We start from the raw sequence: 19606 nt of genomic DNA, 5'->3' as shown, positions 1-19606 counted from the left end.
GGTCCATGAGCAAGGCATTACTGTAATTGAATGCTGTTTGCACTCAGCTGTTAGTCAGAAAAAAGGTCTACCTTTACCTTTGATGATTTTAAAGGATTACAAGATCAATTTTGGGGCTGAGAAACACCCCCATCCTCTGAAGCTTATGAATACACACACAGGTAAAATTAAGACTTTTTGTGTTTGAACAGTGAACATGCTGAAGATAAGAAAGGGCTTTTACCCAACAGCAATAGTGCACTAACCTGTAACCTCACCCAAATTTAACAGCAGCCAACCAAGCAGAGGCAAGCAGAACCACAAGTAATTATGTATTGATTTTTGCTGCAATGTTCTCTTTGTTGTTATCTCTTGCTGTTCATTGGATGAATTAGCTAGCCACCTAGCTCGGCCTTTCAAATAAATGTGACAATATGACTATGTTTTAAAACATTCTGAAATGTATGTGTCCAAGAAGGATATGTTAACATTTAGCATCTAAACACATCTCTCATGTTTGTTGATTTAGCTTTTTGATTTGATGTTTTCATATAAAGTATTATCCTCAGCATAATTTGGCAATTTAAAATCCCCCACAAACAGAATGGAAAATAAAAAAATAAAAACTGCAGCATATTTTCTCACTTTTGGTAACTTTATTCTGTTACAGTGAATGTAAGTAGTACTTTTAATCGCTTGACAGTCAACATTAGTGGATTTATTTCAGTGTTTGCATCCCATGTCAACACATGTTTTCCATTTGTGATGCAAAGGGATTTTAAGCCCACAGAAATACCACATCTCTTGCTTGTAAGTACACCAGGAGGTTGACGTAAATGGTTCCTCTCAGTAGGGAGCTTGTATTTATGGTAAATCTGACATGACACGAACTCAGCACGTGACTTCACCTCATGAGTTGAGGAAACATGGTGCTTATATCTGTCCACCCCTGCACAGAGCAAACTGGTGATTGATTTGTTCCCTTTAAGTGTTTTAGCCACCCGCATCTTTAAGTGTGACATCACTGTGACTTCATCATGTTAAGGTTATTGGGCTAGGTAGGTTGTAAGAATCACTCGGTTAAAGAAATAATCAATGGATTTGCAGTTATATTACTATGTGTGAACCAGGTCTCTTAAAGCTGGAAGAAAAAGACCAGACTCTAACCTGTGATGTCACGGAGAAAACATCTTTACCCTTACCATTGATAATGAATGAGGCATCATGTTTGTGTCACCCACAAAAGTGACACTGCTACTGCTAGGGCCAGTTCAGCCGTAGCTTATGCACACATAAAGGGGTGGACAAAAAGTGAAACACTCACATGTTACATAAATTCTATTTAACTAACTTACTGTGATTAACATGCTATTAACATGTTATAATTGTGATGTTAATAGACAATCAGAATTTGGTCATCTAAGCATTATTGCTGTATGCACATAAACCTCCTCTACCTCTGTCCTCTGTCTCCTGCCCTACATCCTATCTTTGCCTTACTCATTTGCTTTCTTTTTCTCATTTTCTCTACCTCTCCTCGCAGCCACATGCACTAGTTTATGTGCTAAAGGCATACAGTCCATCAACTCATTGATGCTTCTGCTCCTTGATGCAAACGGTGAAATATCAAACAATTAAACAGTCCTGCCGAGGGAAAGATACATTGGTGCCATTACCTTGTTGTCATTCTGCCCCTCTCGCTGTCCTTTCTCTCCATTCCCTCTTTCTACTGATTCATTGCAAGGGATTTCTCCCTTTCTCTTTGCGACACATGAGCCATGTGAAGCTCATTTTCCATGGTTGAGGCAGGTGAGGGGGGATGCAAATTACAAGAGGTTGCAATTTCTCCTATTGGATTTTGGGGCTGAGCTCAGACCCAGTGTCTGACTCTGTGGAATATGGAAAGGAGTTTTAATATTAATCCCATGCCATGTCTTTCTCTCTGTATATCTCTACTAAGTTTCCTCAAAATGTAGAATGTTGTTCAGCAGATATAGCTGGTGGCTGGTTTTGTCAAAGTGGCCTTCGATGGACTTTTTTTCTTGACTTTGTTTATGATTATCCTACTTACAATAATGATGATGGGTTGGGGGGGGGGGGGTTACAAAAATGCACTAATGTTTACAGTGATTATACTTGGATTTATACTTTTTGGATTCTACTGGATTTGTAACTTAGGCTGTTCAGAAATATCACAAGTTGAATTCTGTAGCATTTATGGAAAAGGCTGCATGTGTAGGAACACGTTTGTGTCGTTCATTGTATCTCTGTCTGTCTGTCCATATCCCTTTCTTTCTACCTCTCTCTCCATCTCTCTTTCCACACTACTGGGTTTTAATCACTGCTGTAATTGGCAACTCCCTGCTGTGCATGAACACACACACACACATATGCTCTGCCTAGCTGCTGCAAATCCCTCTGGCAATGTATATGTGTGTGTTGTGGGGGCAGGAGAGAGCGATATGGAGAGATAAGGATAATGAAAGAAGGAGAGTTTCAGAACTGCAGGCCAACTAACCAACTCAACAATCTGTCTGCTGTGAAGCACTGTGAGGAAGTGGAGCTGTGCAGCCAAATTGTAATTATCTGAGAGAAAAAAGACATGGCTCAAGATTTATTACAGAACAAAACATTGTGTTGGAGTTACTGGAGAACCTGATGCTGCCTCAGCTCATTCAAAATAATAATTAGCCTTTTCATACTGAAAATATGCCACATACTGTTTATATAGGAACATATGCTTGAGGGGCTAATGAAAGAGGATGTAGGATGCTGTACAGATTGCAAAGCTCGGAGTTGAATTTGCGACTTGGAGCACACCTGCAGCTGCTGTGCCCTTTGTCATAACCTTTGGCTTTAATAACTTTACACAAGGCCTGAACAAGAGAATCGCTAAATGCAATGTCTGCAGTATATAGAAAAAAAAAAGGATGCTGTATCAACCACATCAAACTGTATTGGTCACCTAAAAAGGCATCTGGATAGGTCAGTCGCTTGGTAAAGTGAAAGTTAACACTAGCGCCTATGAACGGTTATGAAAATGTTTAGCTCAGCATGAGCTATTTAACTTTAGCTTTTGTATTAGCTTTGGCTAAGGGAGTTTAACTTGATTAGAATGGCGTTTGCTGAATATTTTGAAAGGACGAGTAAATGTTTGTTTGCTTGCCACACTTGTTCACATAGAGTGCAGGCTTTGCCATGACTATAAAAAATGTGGTAACTTATGCATCCAAGTTCCTTTGCCACTATCTGCTGGCTAACGTTAAACCAAGAGTAAGACCATGTTAATTATTAACATTGACTACAGGCAGGTTACAGGTTTATTGTTGACCACCTAACATAACACATTTATTGATCCCGCAAGGGATATACATGCACTTATGGAGACATGTCAGAGTTCAGTGTCTTACTCAAGGGAACCTTGGCAGTCACAGCGCCCAGGAGGTAAACTGGCCAAACCAAGCCAAGTCCCTACAGACTGAGCTTCTGCCTGTAACCTGAACCTAAACTGTTATAGGTTACAGTTATTATTGCATGCCTAATAATATTGGCAATATTTTCCTGTTACCCTGAGTATTGTCTATATCCATTTTTAGCCACACTCTCTATATTCAGAAAAAAAGATTGATATACCTGCAACATTAGCTTAGAACCAGTTCTTCTCTCAGAACCCTGTGGTTACAGATGGGGTTTGATATGTTAGCTATATCAATCAGATCGTAATAACCATAACCATAGTACCATAATTAGCAACCAAATCAATTTTCCATGTTGTTCAGCTACAAGTTTACTGAACTCAACAAAGCAGAGGGACAGAGCAGCATTGGTTCTTTCTTCCTAACTCAGACAAGTATACAGCCAGGGAAATCCTAGACTAAAGGCCATAAAGGAATAGTTTACTGAGGGCAGACAGAGTGTGTCCTATGAGTTTATTTGCACCAAGTAAAACTTTCTATTGTGCTTTACACAATAGTGTTTTTCTTTTTACATAGAGTTCTGTTCTGTCTTATGTTTTCATACAAAATATGCTGAACTATCTGTAGTAAGTAATGCTACAGGAAATACACATTTGAAGTTGGAAATTGAAAGATCACATGAGAGATGTTAGTTTAAAAAGTTATTGAATATAAACATACCCCAATTAATTACTATTTAATGTCATCACAAATGCCAAGTGCCTGCCACAATCACTGTAGAGAGTCAAACTACAGAGAGAAAAAATAAAACTTGCTTTCAACATTTTTACTTAACTTTGTACTAACATGTACAGGGGCGATCACAATAACAGGAACACCTGTACAATATTCCATAATTTAATCCAATGCATTGCAAAAAAAAAACTAGCCTGTACATTTTATGAAATTATTTTCTATTGAGGCTGTGTCAGAGAGGCCTTAATTTGTGATTTTTGTTGCCAATTAATTCATTGTGTTGCGACTTAATACACAGAATGGCAACACAAGCTAAAGTACAGCAGAAGACATACACAGTGAAAAGTTTTCACTTTCACTCAGAAAGAATGTGTCTCATCAATGAAAAGAGTTTGTTGAATTTGTGCTGAATATATTGAGGCTTATTGGACCAGCAGTTGCCTAACAAATCCTTCACTGTGAGAACTATTTGACAATGGCCGTGCTAAACCCAATGCTAAAGAATCTAGACTTTATGGTTATCATGGCACATTGGCCGCAAAAAGGAAAGTTTCATGCTTTGTGTGTGTGTGTGTGTGTGTGTGTGTGTGTGTGTGTGTGTGTGTGTGTGTGTGTGTGTGTGTGTGTGTGTGTGCGTGTCTTTTATGTGGGTCACCCCACCATGTCTAATGGCCCCTTGCTGCGTGCAGCGTCCTGCGCTGAGCTGCTCCCTGCTGTCACACTCACACACAAAAACAAACGCATAAACGCAGTGGGGGAGATATTGGGATGTCCCTCACCCTAATACCCTCCACAATACACCACCACTGCATCTGTTGCTCCTGTTCTCAAAGTTGAAAGTTGATCAGTGAAGTGCTAGCATGGCTCTGCTCTCTCTTTTTTAGATTTTGTTCTCTTTACTCATCACCTCCTCTCTCTCTGTCTAATTTGTATTACTACTTACTGACTATTTTCTTTTAATCATTTTTCTCTGCATTTAGGTTTTTGTTTCTATATTTTACTCAAAGTTGACTTGGATGGAATTTTACGGATTAGCTGATGAGCCATTCTTTGTGTTTTGTTTGTGTAAAACAGAAGTGAAGGCTTGGCCCTCTGCAGGCCTCCATCATACAGACACACAGTGTCTGGCAAAGTGCTAGCATTGGCCTCAAACAGGTGAGCATCTGCATCACACAGATTTAAAACACCACTGTGACTTGTGTTTTGTATATTTCTCTTTTTAATGCATCAATTGGTACATTTTAGGACAATCATTTGGTATATTTGATTTGATGTGTGTCGAATACAATGCTGCTGGATGAGAAACGCATCAGTACTTCATCATGAAACAGCTCGTTAGCATTGCTAACACCAAGCTAACCAATTAAATAATGGTGTCACTATGTCTTATAGAAACAACTGCATCCAGTCAGCTTATGCCTTTTATTGTAATGGTATAGGTACAGTATGTTTGATTAGTAGTATTACTATTACTAGTTGGGTGAAAAGAGGTTTTATGGACATGTCTAAATGTATTCTGCCTGAATGTGTGTTGTTTCCCTACAAAGATGCCAGTGTTTTAGTTTCCTCTGTGTGTCTGTCTAGGCAGTAACCAGACAGGAGGGAAGAAAAAGATTGTCATTAAAATTCTAGCACTGCAATTTAATTTTCAACCTGCACTGTTGAATAGTTTGAGGAGAGGAGAGGATTACTACAGCTAGAACCTGCACATTCCCACTGTACACCTGAAATACACATATAAACACACATGAGCATATCAGGAAAATGCATGAAGAAGACATACATGCAAATACAATAGAGTGAACATTTATCTAGACAAACTTGCTGCATGCGCAAAAGTAAAAGTGCATGAAACACCTGTACATGTTCTCACAGACACATGCTCCAAAACATAGCATGCATATTTACTTCGATCCATAAAGCAAGGAAACACACATACACGCACAGACTAAATCTCAGCCACAGAGAAGCCAGCTACGTCAGGATATTTTCACACTGCGGTAGTGTCTCTTTGTCTGCCTGTCGGCCAGCCTGCTGTAAGATGGAGGGCGAGAAATATGCTTTTAGCGGACGGCTTCGTAAGACAGAAGACACGGCTTTGTCATTTTTGTTTCTATACGGCATTGTTGTAGTATTTGTGTTCTGTCACACCATTATTTTAGTTAGTTGGCGTTTGGTGTTGTGTGTGTGTATGTCTGATTATTTGTACACCAGTTAGGAGGGCGTATGTATGTGTGTGCATGTCGAACAATGCATTGATTACATTTACTAGTTCTGCATTTCACAGTTATGTATGCTTAATATGTGTGCCGCATGTCCATATTAGTTCACACAAACATGCTAACACATACCTGGTGTGTGTTAAATTATTTGTGTGCACATGAGAGGGGGATGGCGACCTTCTGTCCACCTGTCCACGGCATCAGCTGTTGTTTGTGTTGCCACACATACACACACATGCGCACGCGCACACACACACACACACACACACACACACACTGAGAGAGAGAGATAGAGAGAGCAGGGGTAATTTGTTCCAATTCAGTCCTTGTTGCAAAGGAGAACTGCAAGCAGCCTGGCAGTTGCTATGTAGGACGCACACACAGAGAGACATACACACACGCACACACACACACACACACACACACACACACACACACACACACACACACACACACACACACACACACACACACAACCAAAAGACAAGATTACAATATAATGCATCCCAATGCCACAGCCCTGCAGCAACACATGCCACCTTTGTAAAGCTTACAGTATGATGTGAAATTTCGTTTGGGACTGTTGGATTCAGCTCTTTGCTAATTTTGTATTTTTTTGTACAGTGAGGTGTCATAGCAGCTATCCATCATCACTGTGGGGTGCTTGTTCGTAATTGAGCAAATAAAAGTCAACTTTTATTCCATATTGTCATTAGTTTGTGTCATCAGTTGTGCATTGTGCAACGTTGTCATTTTCATTTTAAAGATAGCCTCCACTACCTGACCCACCTCAGCAATGTCACAGCACTGTAAGATGCAAATACAAAAAGTAACTTCCCCACAAACCCCACTCTTAAACCAGCACAGCAGTAAAAGTGGGTAATACATGCCTTTTTACCCAGCAGCCCTACAGTCATTTTTTTGCATGCACTGCCTAAAGAGAAAGCCACTACAAGGGGAATGCATCGATATGTAACACACATGGGCACAAAATAAAACCCCAGAAATGCATGGCCCAGCAGAGAAAGACACAGATCCATAGAGAATGATTCAGATGTATAGAAGGCCTCAGTGAGAGAAGGTTTGCCATTGTGTGATAATCACAAACACAGATGCATTGGCTTTGATTTCAGGTTGCTTTTCACTGCTCGCAGTGGGAGCTGTCCTAAAGAAACAACCTTCACACACTCTCTCACACACACACACACACACACACACACACACACACACACACACACACACACACACACACACACACCATGGACTGGACTGATAGGATTAGAAACTGGCGCTATAGTCACTCTCTCTTTCTCTTTTTCTTCCTCTCTCACCCCCTCTCTCTGCCAAGTCTTGATTATTCACAAGGTTAGTTCCTGATTGCCTATAGCAGTAGCAGACACAGGTTCATTATCTGTCCACCTCTTTTCCTCTCCCTCTCGCTCTGTGTCTTTCTTGCGGTATGTTAATGCACGATGATTGAGTAAAAGGGCTTGACTCAAGCAAAAACTAAATTTACAGGCTCACAAAAGAGCCACTGAAGCACAGTGTGGCTGAAAATGCTACGTGTCAAATCTTCTTTGCATTTTTCATTTTACAGTTCAAGCTAAAATAGAGCTCTTTGTCAATACAATTTTCAATTATCTGTATTGTGTTTCTATTTCTGCAATCTTACCTTATTTTCCATTGGAATTGGATTTTCATGCCTAAACGCTTAATCACGCTTTTAATGTAATAATTAGGGAATTCAATTGAGGAGGAAGATAATTTTTTAATTTTCAAATAATTAAAACATGTATATCTATCTATCTATCTATCTATCTATCTATCTATATATATATATATATATATATATATATATATATATATATATCTACCTAAGACACACATTTTTATATTTTACTTTATGTTATAAATGTTCTGGGTTGGCTCCAGAGCAACAGAATATTATTAATGCATTTGAGGATCGATGTCAGTTGTCAAGTATCTTAATAAAAATACAGCAGAACTGGAGAAGGCGGGTTTTGTAAACTACTGATGACAAGTATGTGTACGTGTGGTGGAGGATATCAGTGCTGCTGCAGCAGGCTTCAAAAGGTAGCCGTCGGCCAGTCCTCCACTGTCACGGAGGAGCTGTTGTTATAAAACCTCCACCAGTAGCTCAGATTAAAAAAAATAATAATAAATACAGCATACAAGGAATAATTTGGGTCAAATTTAAAAGAGGAAAACATCGAAAACACATTTGCTTGTGAGAGTCATTGTCCTTCATTTCGTAACAGATATTCTAATTACTGAAGCTTTATTTATTTTGTTCCTCTTTTGTTGTCAGGATATGGAAAGAGTGTTAGTTTTTCCCTCTGTCTTTGGACAATGTCCCCATTCTGAGGAGAGTGTGAGTGTAGTGTTGACACATGTTAGTGCTGGCTGATTAGTCGACACATAAAGGAACACGCAGCTCCTCCATCACTATTCAGCCATTTTGTATCCCTGTCTGTCACACTGGTGGTGTGTGTGTGTGTGTGTGTGTGTGTGTGTGTGTGTGTGTGTGTGTGTGTGTGTGTGTGTGTGTGTGTGTGTGTGTGTGTGTGTGTGTGTGTGTGTGTGTGTGTGTGTGTATGTGAGGCTTTTGTTAAGGTAATGCAGAGGAGAGCGAGAAAGAGCAAGGGAGAAGACACCGTGAAAAATTACACAGACCACAGCCGATTTCCGATGACCCAGCGATGCTTTTGTTTCTTTAATGTCTGCACATTGGAATCGTACAATTTCACCTCAAAAGTCTTGATTTTATAATAGCAGGGAAACACATGAAATAAAATGTTTTTAATGATAAATTGATAGTGAGGTGTTGTGTAGGTCTGTTGTCTATTGTGTCTTAAGTGGATTAACAGAGCGGTCAGTGAGACAGACAGCCAAAGTGGCAACCATAACTATTGTTTACAAGCTTGTGTCTCCTCTGTCGCTTCAAATTTTCAATTTTCATTTCTTAGACTTTCCCACATTAGTGGGGGTGGAGTTAGTGCAAAATTGTTGTATACTTGTTTTGATAAAAGCATGAAAGTTGACGCAGTCACATCTCACAAATGTACAGACATTGTATACATTTAAAGCTTCCTTAATATTGCTGCATGTGGTCAGATGGGATTCTATAGATTTTATTGTAATCTACTATTATTTCAACGTAGTTTTATAACAGATACAATGCCAATGCATAATGTAAAATTCAGAATTTTGATTCTGGTCTCTATGCAGCATGCAAAATAAAAAAAGGACTGAAAGCCTCTGTACCTCTCTGCATTTTATATTTTGAAATGGAATTATTATTGTTTATTAAATGTCACAGTGAAATCTCATTTCGCAATGTTTGTTCTGTTATATTTTGAATATTCACATACCATAATACTTCACTATCTCTATTCAATAAACACATTTCCAGTTTAATGTACAATATTGCTCGAATGTGTCATTTTAGCATTATTTTTTCATTATATAGGAAGGTATGTAAACACATAGATATTAATTATAATGTTCATGGCAAAGCCATTTAGTCATCCATCACAGACACAAAACTATTAGTTCTTTGAAATAAACTCTGCGATAACAACAGTTTATTGATATCAACATAATTTAATATCAATTAAAATATGACTAAATGTCATGAAAATAATCATTTCTATTAACAAATAAATATGGCACTACAAAATTCCTTTTCAGAGCATGATTCATATTTTACACAATTTGTTAAAAACAGCAGACCATAATATTCAAATCTGTTGCAACATTGAAATGTGTGCAATGTAAATACCTCAGAAGATACTAACAAACATAGGGTTGATCATAATTATTAGCTTTATTTGGTGTATACACCAAAATGTTCTAGATAATAGACTATAAGCATTAAGTGAAGTACTTACAGTGTAAGTTTGAACCATATACAACCTTTTTATTTAGTTAAATAATAATTATGATTATTATTAATAATATTATTATTATTATGTAATAATGATGCTTATTATCAATTTCAGATTAGCATAATTAATTAACTCACTGATTGTTTTGACAAGAATAGAGAGAATAAAAAATAAATAAATTGAAACTAATAAGTAGACGTTACGTGTTTGAACAGCATAGCTCCCCCTCTGGCTTTTAGGTGGCTTAACATCTTTAATACACCTCATTTGATGGATCCAGTTTGTGTGCAAAGTCAAATGAACGTTGGGATGGTAGAGTGTGTGGTTCATCCTTTTTTTTTTTCAATTTGGGCTCCAGTCTTGCTTTTAGAATGTAATGCAGAAGAGTCTTATTTCAGCTGCACAGCATATCATTAGTATTTATTTATTTATTTAATATAGTATGATGCTCTTTCCTCAAGTCCATTTTGTTCTTTTTGACATAATCACATTATTTCCTCGAAAATCAAGCACTGAGCAATCGCCTAAAACATTATCTGATAGTTTTACCTCTAACATGATTTTCATTTTGTGTACTACTGTAGATATCAAGAGCCAGAAAGGCATATGTTGACGCGAATTGTAATAAAAATACATATATTCCTCAGCTTTATATCATACTATTCATAGCGATCAAAATTTAAATCATGTTAAGTGAAGCTTCTTTCATATTTATCGTCATGCTGCATATTTCTTATCTCTACGGATAAAAAAATACTCACATCTTTCAGATACATTATCATGCTGCGTATGTCTTATCTCTACAGGTAGTAGACGTCTATATGTATACACTTAACCTTGCCTACAATAGACCAAAATGATAAGATTTTTATAGTTTCTTAAGTGCTGATGGTGTGATTTACCTTCAAGGCCTTGAAGTTACAGGCAAGGATATTTTATTCTTCTTATTTCTCTGTAATTCTTTTGAAAATGATTTCAATAGACACAAGCTGCTGCAGGTTGTGTGTTACTGCGTGTGGTGGCGTCTTCAGTCGTTAATGTGTGTGTTGTCCAAATATATTTGTGTGTTTAGTATTAGGAAAGATTATGTGCAGCGTTGGAAATTACAATGGGTCTGTTCTGTTATTAACAAAATAATTAAATGGGTGATGGTTTTCTGTAGTTATGTTATGAAAATTCAAGCTTCAGTATGTATTTGAGGTTCACACTCAGGAGTCCGATTTAAAGGGGAGTTTCACTGATTATTAATACCCTTTATATTTGGTCCTGGCATGCAATTTTGTGTTGAGGCTCATTAGATTTTGGAATCAATTTAGATTTATGGTGCCTGCCTAAGTCAGAAGATAAATAATATCGTCCACCTCCCCACTGGTGGCTTTCTTGCCTTCTGTTTTTCTTGTGTTATCAAGGAATATAATTAAGGAATGTAAACAGCACCCAGCTTTTGTTTGTCTTGCAAAAGCACTGAATGAGTTGTAGAATAGGAGATTAGGGTGAAGGTGAGGTGCACGAAGTCTATGACAGCATTAAAAGGGACTGCGTGTTAAGCCAAATTACCTTTTAACATTTAAAAGGAGCGTCTTCTCCTCACCATTGAATCCATCTACTCCATTCAGTCCTGTTAGCTTTGATTGAGGCCTGTGCTATGAGGCGCTATTCATGTCCAACCGTCTATGTAAACAGAAGAGTGTTGTCATGACTGTGTGTGTGTGTGTGTGTGTGTGTGTGTGTGTGTGTGTGTGTGTGTGTGTGTGTGTGTGTGTGTGTGTGTGTGTGTGTGTGTGTGTGTGTGTGCAGCAGCCTTTTAAACTGAGGTTTAGCGTCCACAATACTTATTTTTCTGTTGTCTATTTTTCGCTCTTTCTTTTTTAGTCTATGTCATACATTCTACGTATAGTGAACACACACACACACACACACACACAGTCACTTAGACCTTTGGAGGATCAGTCATGCTAGAGGTCGTCTATGGTCCGACTTGACATTGTTGTTTATAAGCTGCTTTGGAGCAAGAGGAGAAGTTTAAAGGACAATTCCAAATAGTCGTACAAGAAAAGGCATTCTCACAGGCTTTCTCACATATAGCTCAGTGTCAGTGAACCAGGCTTTGTACGGAAGGGGGAGGGCGTCAATTCATTCTCGGTTCGACCCTTTCCGAATGTGAATAGAGACTGCAATTGATTTGCTAATGATAGAGTATTCACTCTTAATAAGATGGATATAACAATCCTGTCCGTCGCAATATTGGAATGTTTGGAGGAAAATTGGCTTCCTAAATTGATTAAACTGAAGATGAACTGGAGCCAGCCGTGCAGGATGTTTTATGCTGCGGAAAGATGATTTGAGATAAATGTGATACAGCTGTTTATGTCAGTTCCGTTGCTTGAAATAGTTGAGGTTGACCAAATTGTGATTATTGAGTGAGTTGAAATGTATGCTCAATCAATTATTAAATTAATCTGAATGTAATCAGTGCTCTCGGGAGGCGCTCGCACATCTCAGTGGAGGATGCCTGGCTTAGACTGCCAATATCAGTCTCATCTTTTGATACAATGTACAATTTAAATCATATTGTATTATTTTTAATATTTTTGTATTATTGTATTATTATTCTAAAGTAGTGTGTGATTGTATTTTTTAAGGGGATTTTTATTCTCAGTTCATATTCTTTTTCTTTTGTTGAAAACAAAAACAAATTTCAAGATATATAATATTGCTTGGGTTGTCAGATGAAAGTGGTCGAATAATATGAATTAGTGATTGTTTTCTTTAACACATACATAAACAAGACACTTAATGATTATTGTTTATTTATCACTCCCCCCCCCCTTTCCAGTCATCACCAGCTGCTGTAACATGCATCATTTCATCATTGCATGAATTATGTTTTCAATGTAATCTATCCAAACTAACCACATCTGCTATATCATGACAAAAAATCACTCATTTCAAATTCCCATCACACTAACATTTGCACTCTGGCTTGTTAAAAATTATTTCTTAGTTCATAATGGTATGACAATAATAATAGTCATTTGGGACCTGCTATGTGACACAAATGGCATATAAATCCAGATGTGACTGGCTGTAATGAGCGGCTGTTGAAGATAATCCAGTTGATAAAGGACTTTTAGAAGCTTTAAACCCTTCAGCTCCAGTATCTCTGCATGTGGAGTTTAATTTGAACATGGCATCATGAGATGTAATGAAATATCAGGGAGCGGTGTGGTAGCTTAGTGTACCAGCCACATATTCACAGTGGCATGTTGATTGAAATCCAGGGCATGACCTTCCTCTCCCTCTGCCGATCTTGTATTTAATAAAACAGAAAAATGGCATTACATTTAAAACAGCTGGAAACACAATCTGTGTTTTTCTTTGTCCATAGGCTTGCTGTGCTGGTTGTCATGCCGTTGCTTGACAGTAATGGTGTTATGGATACAGGACGCGAAATCTCAGCATGATTTTAACATGTAGATCTCAATGCTAACACATCACACGGATGTACTGGGTAACTGTGAATAGCTGTCAATGGCTTTCAGCTGTTTCTGTCTTCCAGACCCAGTTGCTGTGTGTTGCCTCTCTGTCTGCGCAGGATGGAGTGCGGGATGGAGGACTTTTACCATGGCAACCACTAATGCAGTATAGATGCAGGGACTGAGCCTGGGCTGCGGTTGTACTAATACAGGATTCATGGAAGGCAGGTGAAATGTTATCCGGGTTGTTGTTTTAAATGAGCAAGTAGTGCTTTTGATGTCTTGTGTGGTCAACACTAAATCCTACTTGGCTCTGCTGTGGAAATGAGATCCCCTGTATAAATTCAGCACCACAGCATCCTTTCTATTCATTTTCCTTTCAGCAGTTTGTAAATGACAAAAGAATCTCTCCACAACATGGTTTCCCATATTGCATTATAGCACCACCACTTTATTTTTTATGTCAGCCCTGTCAATATTGTCAAGTGTCTCCTTCACATTGTTTCCTATATCGGCTTATACTGCCCAATCCTTATAATCCCACTGTAGTCTGAGTCAAATATCTGGTTCCTGCAGTGTCCTCTCACCTTCTTCTAGGAATTGATTTCTGTATCCTTCTTCTCATCCTCCTTTTCTCACACTGGATTACAAAGTGACACCTAACAAGTTAGCATGGAGTTTTGATTAAAGTAACTTGCTGGTTGATAACTTGTCATGTTTCTGCCGCCACATTTTTAACAGTTTCTCCACTGTATATTTGGTGGTGAATAAGGTAATGTTTAGATGATGCAATGTTTGCATGTGCAAAAGAAATTCACCGTGTACTGAAACATGCAGTGTAGAACTTTAAACAAAATCGCAGATACAGAGGTGGTGCTGCTTCATAGTTAATTCAAAGCTAATTAATCTTATTTTTTGGGATTATTGACTTTGTGGATATGACACATCCTATTTTTATGATGAAGTATATAGTATAGGGCTTTTTTTTTTTTTATAAAAAAAAAAAAAAAATAAAAAAATAAAAAAAAAAAAACATTTTTTTTTTTTTTTAAAAGAAATAATATGTGTGGTTTGCCCTGCTGTGTGAGAGCCACTTTTCAAGAAGGCCATAAGTCACAACCCTCTACACAAGAGTGTCAGTCCAAAACAAACATTCCTTCTAGTGGCCCTGTCTTTAGCGCTTCCCTGACCTGCGTTGCTGTGAGCGTGTGTCCCTGTGTGTGTGTGTGGGGGTTGTTTTGTCTGCCCCTATCTATAGCTCTGTCCTGCCCCTTTCTTTCACAGTTAAAGAAAGGAACCACACCCCTCAGGCCTTGGCCTAGTGTATGCGTGTGTGGCGTTTCACTCTCTTGGGATTTGGGGATTTCTACTGCGGTCTCTGTTCTTTAGCAATATACGCAACACCAAATACATTTACCTCTGCATAATAAAGTAAACATAGGACATTCTATAAAAGGTATATTATGATTTACATAAAGGTACACAGGCATACACACACATACAGTACATTTACAAAAATACCCACATTTGGGCACACACAATACTTTATCCTTTCCTATTCTTTCTACACACAGCATACACATCCATATAGGATGTTTAAGGAAAGGCATTCAAAGATAGAGGCAAGTGAGTGCAAACATACATACAGTATACTTATACATATATTAAAGAACATTGCACACAGGCATACACACAGACACACGATTATGTGTGTATGTAAACACACAGAGTTGGCTTTAGCCAAAAAGAATAGAGCTTAAATGTGACCTGTGCTTCCCTTGTGAATATTAAACCCCAGGAAGAGCAAAACCTCCCTGTTGTTATGTGTTTGTGTGTGTTATTTCTGTTCTCCTGGGTTTTGTGTTATCATGGGCTCCTCCTCTGTGTAGTGAGAGCAGAAGGCACCTACACATACATGCAGTTTCCTCACAAGCATGCATTAAGCCGGATGAGTGCACACAAGTCAGGATAATTGTTGGTTCTGTCAAGGTGTGTGTGTGTGTGTGTGTGTGTGTGTGTGTGTGTGTGTGTGTGTGTGTGTGTGTGTGTGTGTGTGTGTGTGTGTGTGTGTGTGTGTGTGTGTGTGCGAGCAAGAATTTATGCAATCCCCAAATGTTTGCTTATCTGTGCTGGTCTGTATTATAATTTTTAATCTGCTTTAGTACATTTATATTTTAAAACTGTAAGACACACTGTGTTGGAGTATTTATTCAGTCAATATTAAAACCCTGGCAATCTTTTATTATGATGTTGTCAGACCAGCTCCATGGACATATTTTGAAAGATGAAGGCCTCATCTTTACCCAATGAACATATTTATACTATTAGCTGATTTATTACTTACGGTTTATTGTATTGTAAACTAAATGAAGACATCTTAATATTGTATTCCCATACAAACAAATTTGTCGTTATGGTATGTTTTTTTCTGAAATATGCTGTTTTGATGTCCATACCAATCTGCATTTATCAATAAATTGCAGGTGTAAATACTCGACCAGTGAACCCCTCCCGCTGCCATGGTGCAACATGAATCCAGCTGGAAGAACAAGTGCTGCGTGGGCTCCCTGAAGTGCTGCTACACTGGGTCATTGGAGAGCCACAACGTGTTTGGGAACAGAACAGTCTGTGTTATTTCAGCACAGCCTGTTGGATGAAGGGCCATTTCACAGGCATTATGGATTAATCTTTGGCAGCATCCCTTCAGGATCAAACAAAATTGAATGTTTAACCTCATGAGCTGAGAGGTCTCTTGTGATAAACCAGGATTGAGAGGATTGAATCTGACCCGCATTGGGTTAAACATCACATACTTGTAAATGTATTTGAGCTAACTCCTGATGAAAAGATGAAAATATAGTGTGTACACACCTCCTTCCTCAGGTGAGTGTAATCCAAACCCTGAAAATGATTTAATTCATAACATTCCACTAATTCATCACTATATACACACAAATAGAAGACATTAAGGCCTCTGTCATTCACTTGATGTCTAACTTCTCCTCCAACAACAGAGAAAATAAAACATGTTAAGACTTTTGAGCAAGCCATGCGATCACCTGATGTCCTGTTCAGGTAAAAAAGTGATCTTTTCAAATGAATAGTTGTATTTATTACTCCATCTTGCTGTTTATATTTGCTACACAGCTGCAACCTCCTATATCTTCCCTCACTTGTTATAAACTGTTTGTGATATCGGGTAGTCTAGAAGTCTAGAGTCTAGAAAAGTCACCAAGTTCTGTTTGACAGGAGCAGTGATTGATGGGTCTAATTGTAATTTCCCCACTGGGGATCAATAAACAGTAAAATTATTAAAATTAAAAATTACACAGGCATGGTGCAGTTTTACATTTTACATGCAGGAATGCATGTAATACATGTAAAAGAACAAATAATAAAAAGCAGTATAGGCCTGGAGATGTGATGTGGATATAATAAATTCCTTGTAAACACCAATAAAATGGACTATGCAATATGAATGAAATTACTTGAATGGGATTTGTTTTATTGCATCATCAGACACAAACATAAAAACTAATGCTGCTTGTCAATGAGAAACGTTTGTGTCTGCGTGTGCTTGCACAAATTTACAGATTAGGCTTCAGTAGGATTTTTACAGCTTAAGGATTTTTAACCCTCTTAACCCACACCCAGTGGTCACAGGGGGGTTATAATGATGACAATCTGGTTATGACTAAAACTTTATTATAACTAAAGTCCAACTCTGTAAATATGCTCTTTTTGCACTGGTACATATAAGATGGGAAACAATGATCTTGATATATTAATCATAATAACCAGTAATATAAACAACTATGTTTTCAGAATAGTTTTAAAAGTGTTATATTTCTAGAAATTGTTAAGGTTGGGTAAGCTCTAGTTCACAGATAGAAATGTATTTTATGAAGAAACTCACAAGAACACTGTCTTACAAGAGAGTGCACTTATGCTCTAGTGAAGGATTCCAATCTAACAAGCATGATTATGTCAGACACTGCATGTTCTCTCTGTTCAGAGAGGCAGTTTTCATAATACTATTTTTCGCACCCACAAACTTTTCTTTAGGGTTTTATATTACGAATATATATTGGAAATGTTGGAATCAAAGTGCCTTGCTCAAGGACAATAGTTATTATTGAGAGGAGAACATTGTACATATCTTAGAATCCAGTCATAGTTGAAATACAAACTTCTGGTCACAAGACTCAGACGGTCTCTTTACAATTACACTAGCTTTCCACTGATATGTGTTTTGGAATATAATAATTATCTGCAACCCAGAGTGTTATGTCATCTTGTTTTCTTGAAGTCACTCACTGTGCCATTATTCTGTACCCGTTTGGTCACATCAGCATGCTCTTGTGAAATCACGTGACTACATGAACTGAGCAATTTGATTTCACAAATCATGGCTATATATTAAACTGACTGACAGCAGTAATTCCCACTGTGGTTTGAAAGCCATTCAAAATATAATCAATCACTCTCAGTTCCCGTAATTTTGCAATGTTTCAATCTAATGACACGGGGTAGACTCATTCTAGGTGATGTGTCACGTACTGTGTATACTGGCTGGGTTGATATAATTCCCATATATCCTATCCAGGGACCGCTGCATTCACTGTTTTGGTAACATATTCCACTTCCATACTGTAAATAACGGTTAATGAAATAGCATGCTAGGCAGATGACAGATGCCATTGTTAGCTGTAAAATTAAGAGACAGTATGAAGGTAGGGCATTACCTGCTCTACACCTTTAATAACACAGAGATTAAGGCACCAGACCTGTAATGCCTATTTCAATTTCTTATCCACTAACTTAACCTACTGAAAAGTATTAGCTACAACTCTGTGACCTCCGAATAAAGGCGAGATCACACTGTTCACTTGAAGGACCTCGGCTATGCCCATAGATCACTAATAGTTTTAATGACTGAATCTGCTTTTTAATGAGGTCAAGAACAATGGTTAATCTAACTCTAGATTTATTTTGAAGAAATAATACTTTTAGAGATGCATGCATTGTTTGATCAATTAAGTGTATAATAGTGATGAATCACTTCCTTGAAATATTTTCCTTAGTATGTGAGCTGAGTCTATTTCAGTAATCAACAACTCTCTATGAATCACTGACAATCACTGACTCACAAATTCATCACTTACACAATATGCTCCAACCTGCTGAGTGACTCTTCTGGAGGCCTAATCACACAGTTTTGTTAAGGGAGCTCATGGCCAGTAAACTGCTTGCTGAATTTAAACATGGTCTACAATAACAATTTGAATGGCCAATAGCATGGTAAACAAAACAAGCCCGCTCTTGAGACCACTGATATTTGACATACATCCAGTGTCTATTAATTGACTGCCAGTTTAATAAAACAAATCTATCACCTTGTTGAGTTTTTGTTGTTTGCAATGTTTATTATTATTTTATTTTCCATAATTTGAAGCCTTGGCATCACTTATCTTTTTGAGTAAGTAAATAAATGTATGGTAGCTCAAATGAAACCAAGATATTGTCCCTTGGAAGTGACTTCTCATTACTGTGCTTATGAATGATTGGGTGGACTATTTTAACTTGTTATTAATTTTGTTATATATATATATATATATATATATATATATATATATATATATGGGGAAATTGGACAACTGGTGATAGGAACGAATGATGCTCTTTGCATAGAAACTCTCACTGTCTCACCATGAATGTAGGAAATTAACTTGGGAAAGGAAATCGGATTTCCCTTTTGTAGTCTGCCGGAACTTCATTCAATTGTGTATTCATACTCGTGCTGTAGACATTGATTTTTACGTTCTTTACTTTATGAAATAAACTTAAACTCACAACAAAGGTATGTAGTT

At 37.7% G+C, this 19606-nt stretch overlaps 1 long non-coding RNA gene across 4 annotated transcripts in view; it reads left to right on the top strand.

The window, feature by feature from the left end:
- LOC120562298 overlaps positions 1 to 17220 on the top strand; it is a 34438-nt gene extending 17218 nt beyond the window's left edge. For 2 of the 4 annotated variants that reach the window (XR_005639735.1, XR_005639734.1), the window contains 3 exons: positions 5205 to 5285; positions 13820 to 13964; positions 16220 to 17220. This is a non-coding gene — a long non-coding RNA (uncharacterized LOC120562298). The remainder of the gene's footprint in view (positions 1 to 5204; positions 5286 to 13819; positions 13965 to 16219) is intronic. The other 2 variants (XR_005639737.1, XR_005639736.1) reach the window with 1 other exon arrangement.
- Positions 17221 to 19606: the final 2386 nt, after the last annotated feature.

Source organism: Perca fluviatilis, chromosome 7 (genome assembly GCF_010015445.1).
Source record: "Perca fluviatilis chromosome 7, GENO_Pfluv_1.0, whole genome shotgun sequence".
Lineage (NCBI taxonomy): Eukaryota > Metazoa > Chordata > Actinopteri > Perciformes > Percidae > Perca > Perca fluviatilis.
The sequence above is the reverse complement of the archived record's forward strand: the minus strand, read 5'-3'. Positions and strand labels throughout refer to the sequence as shown.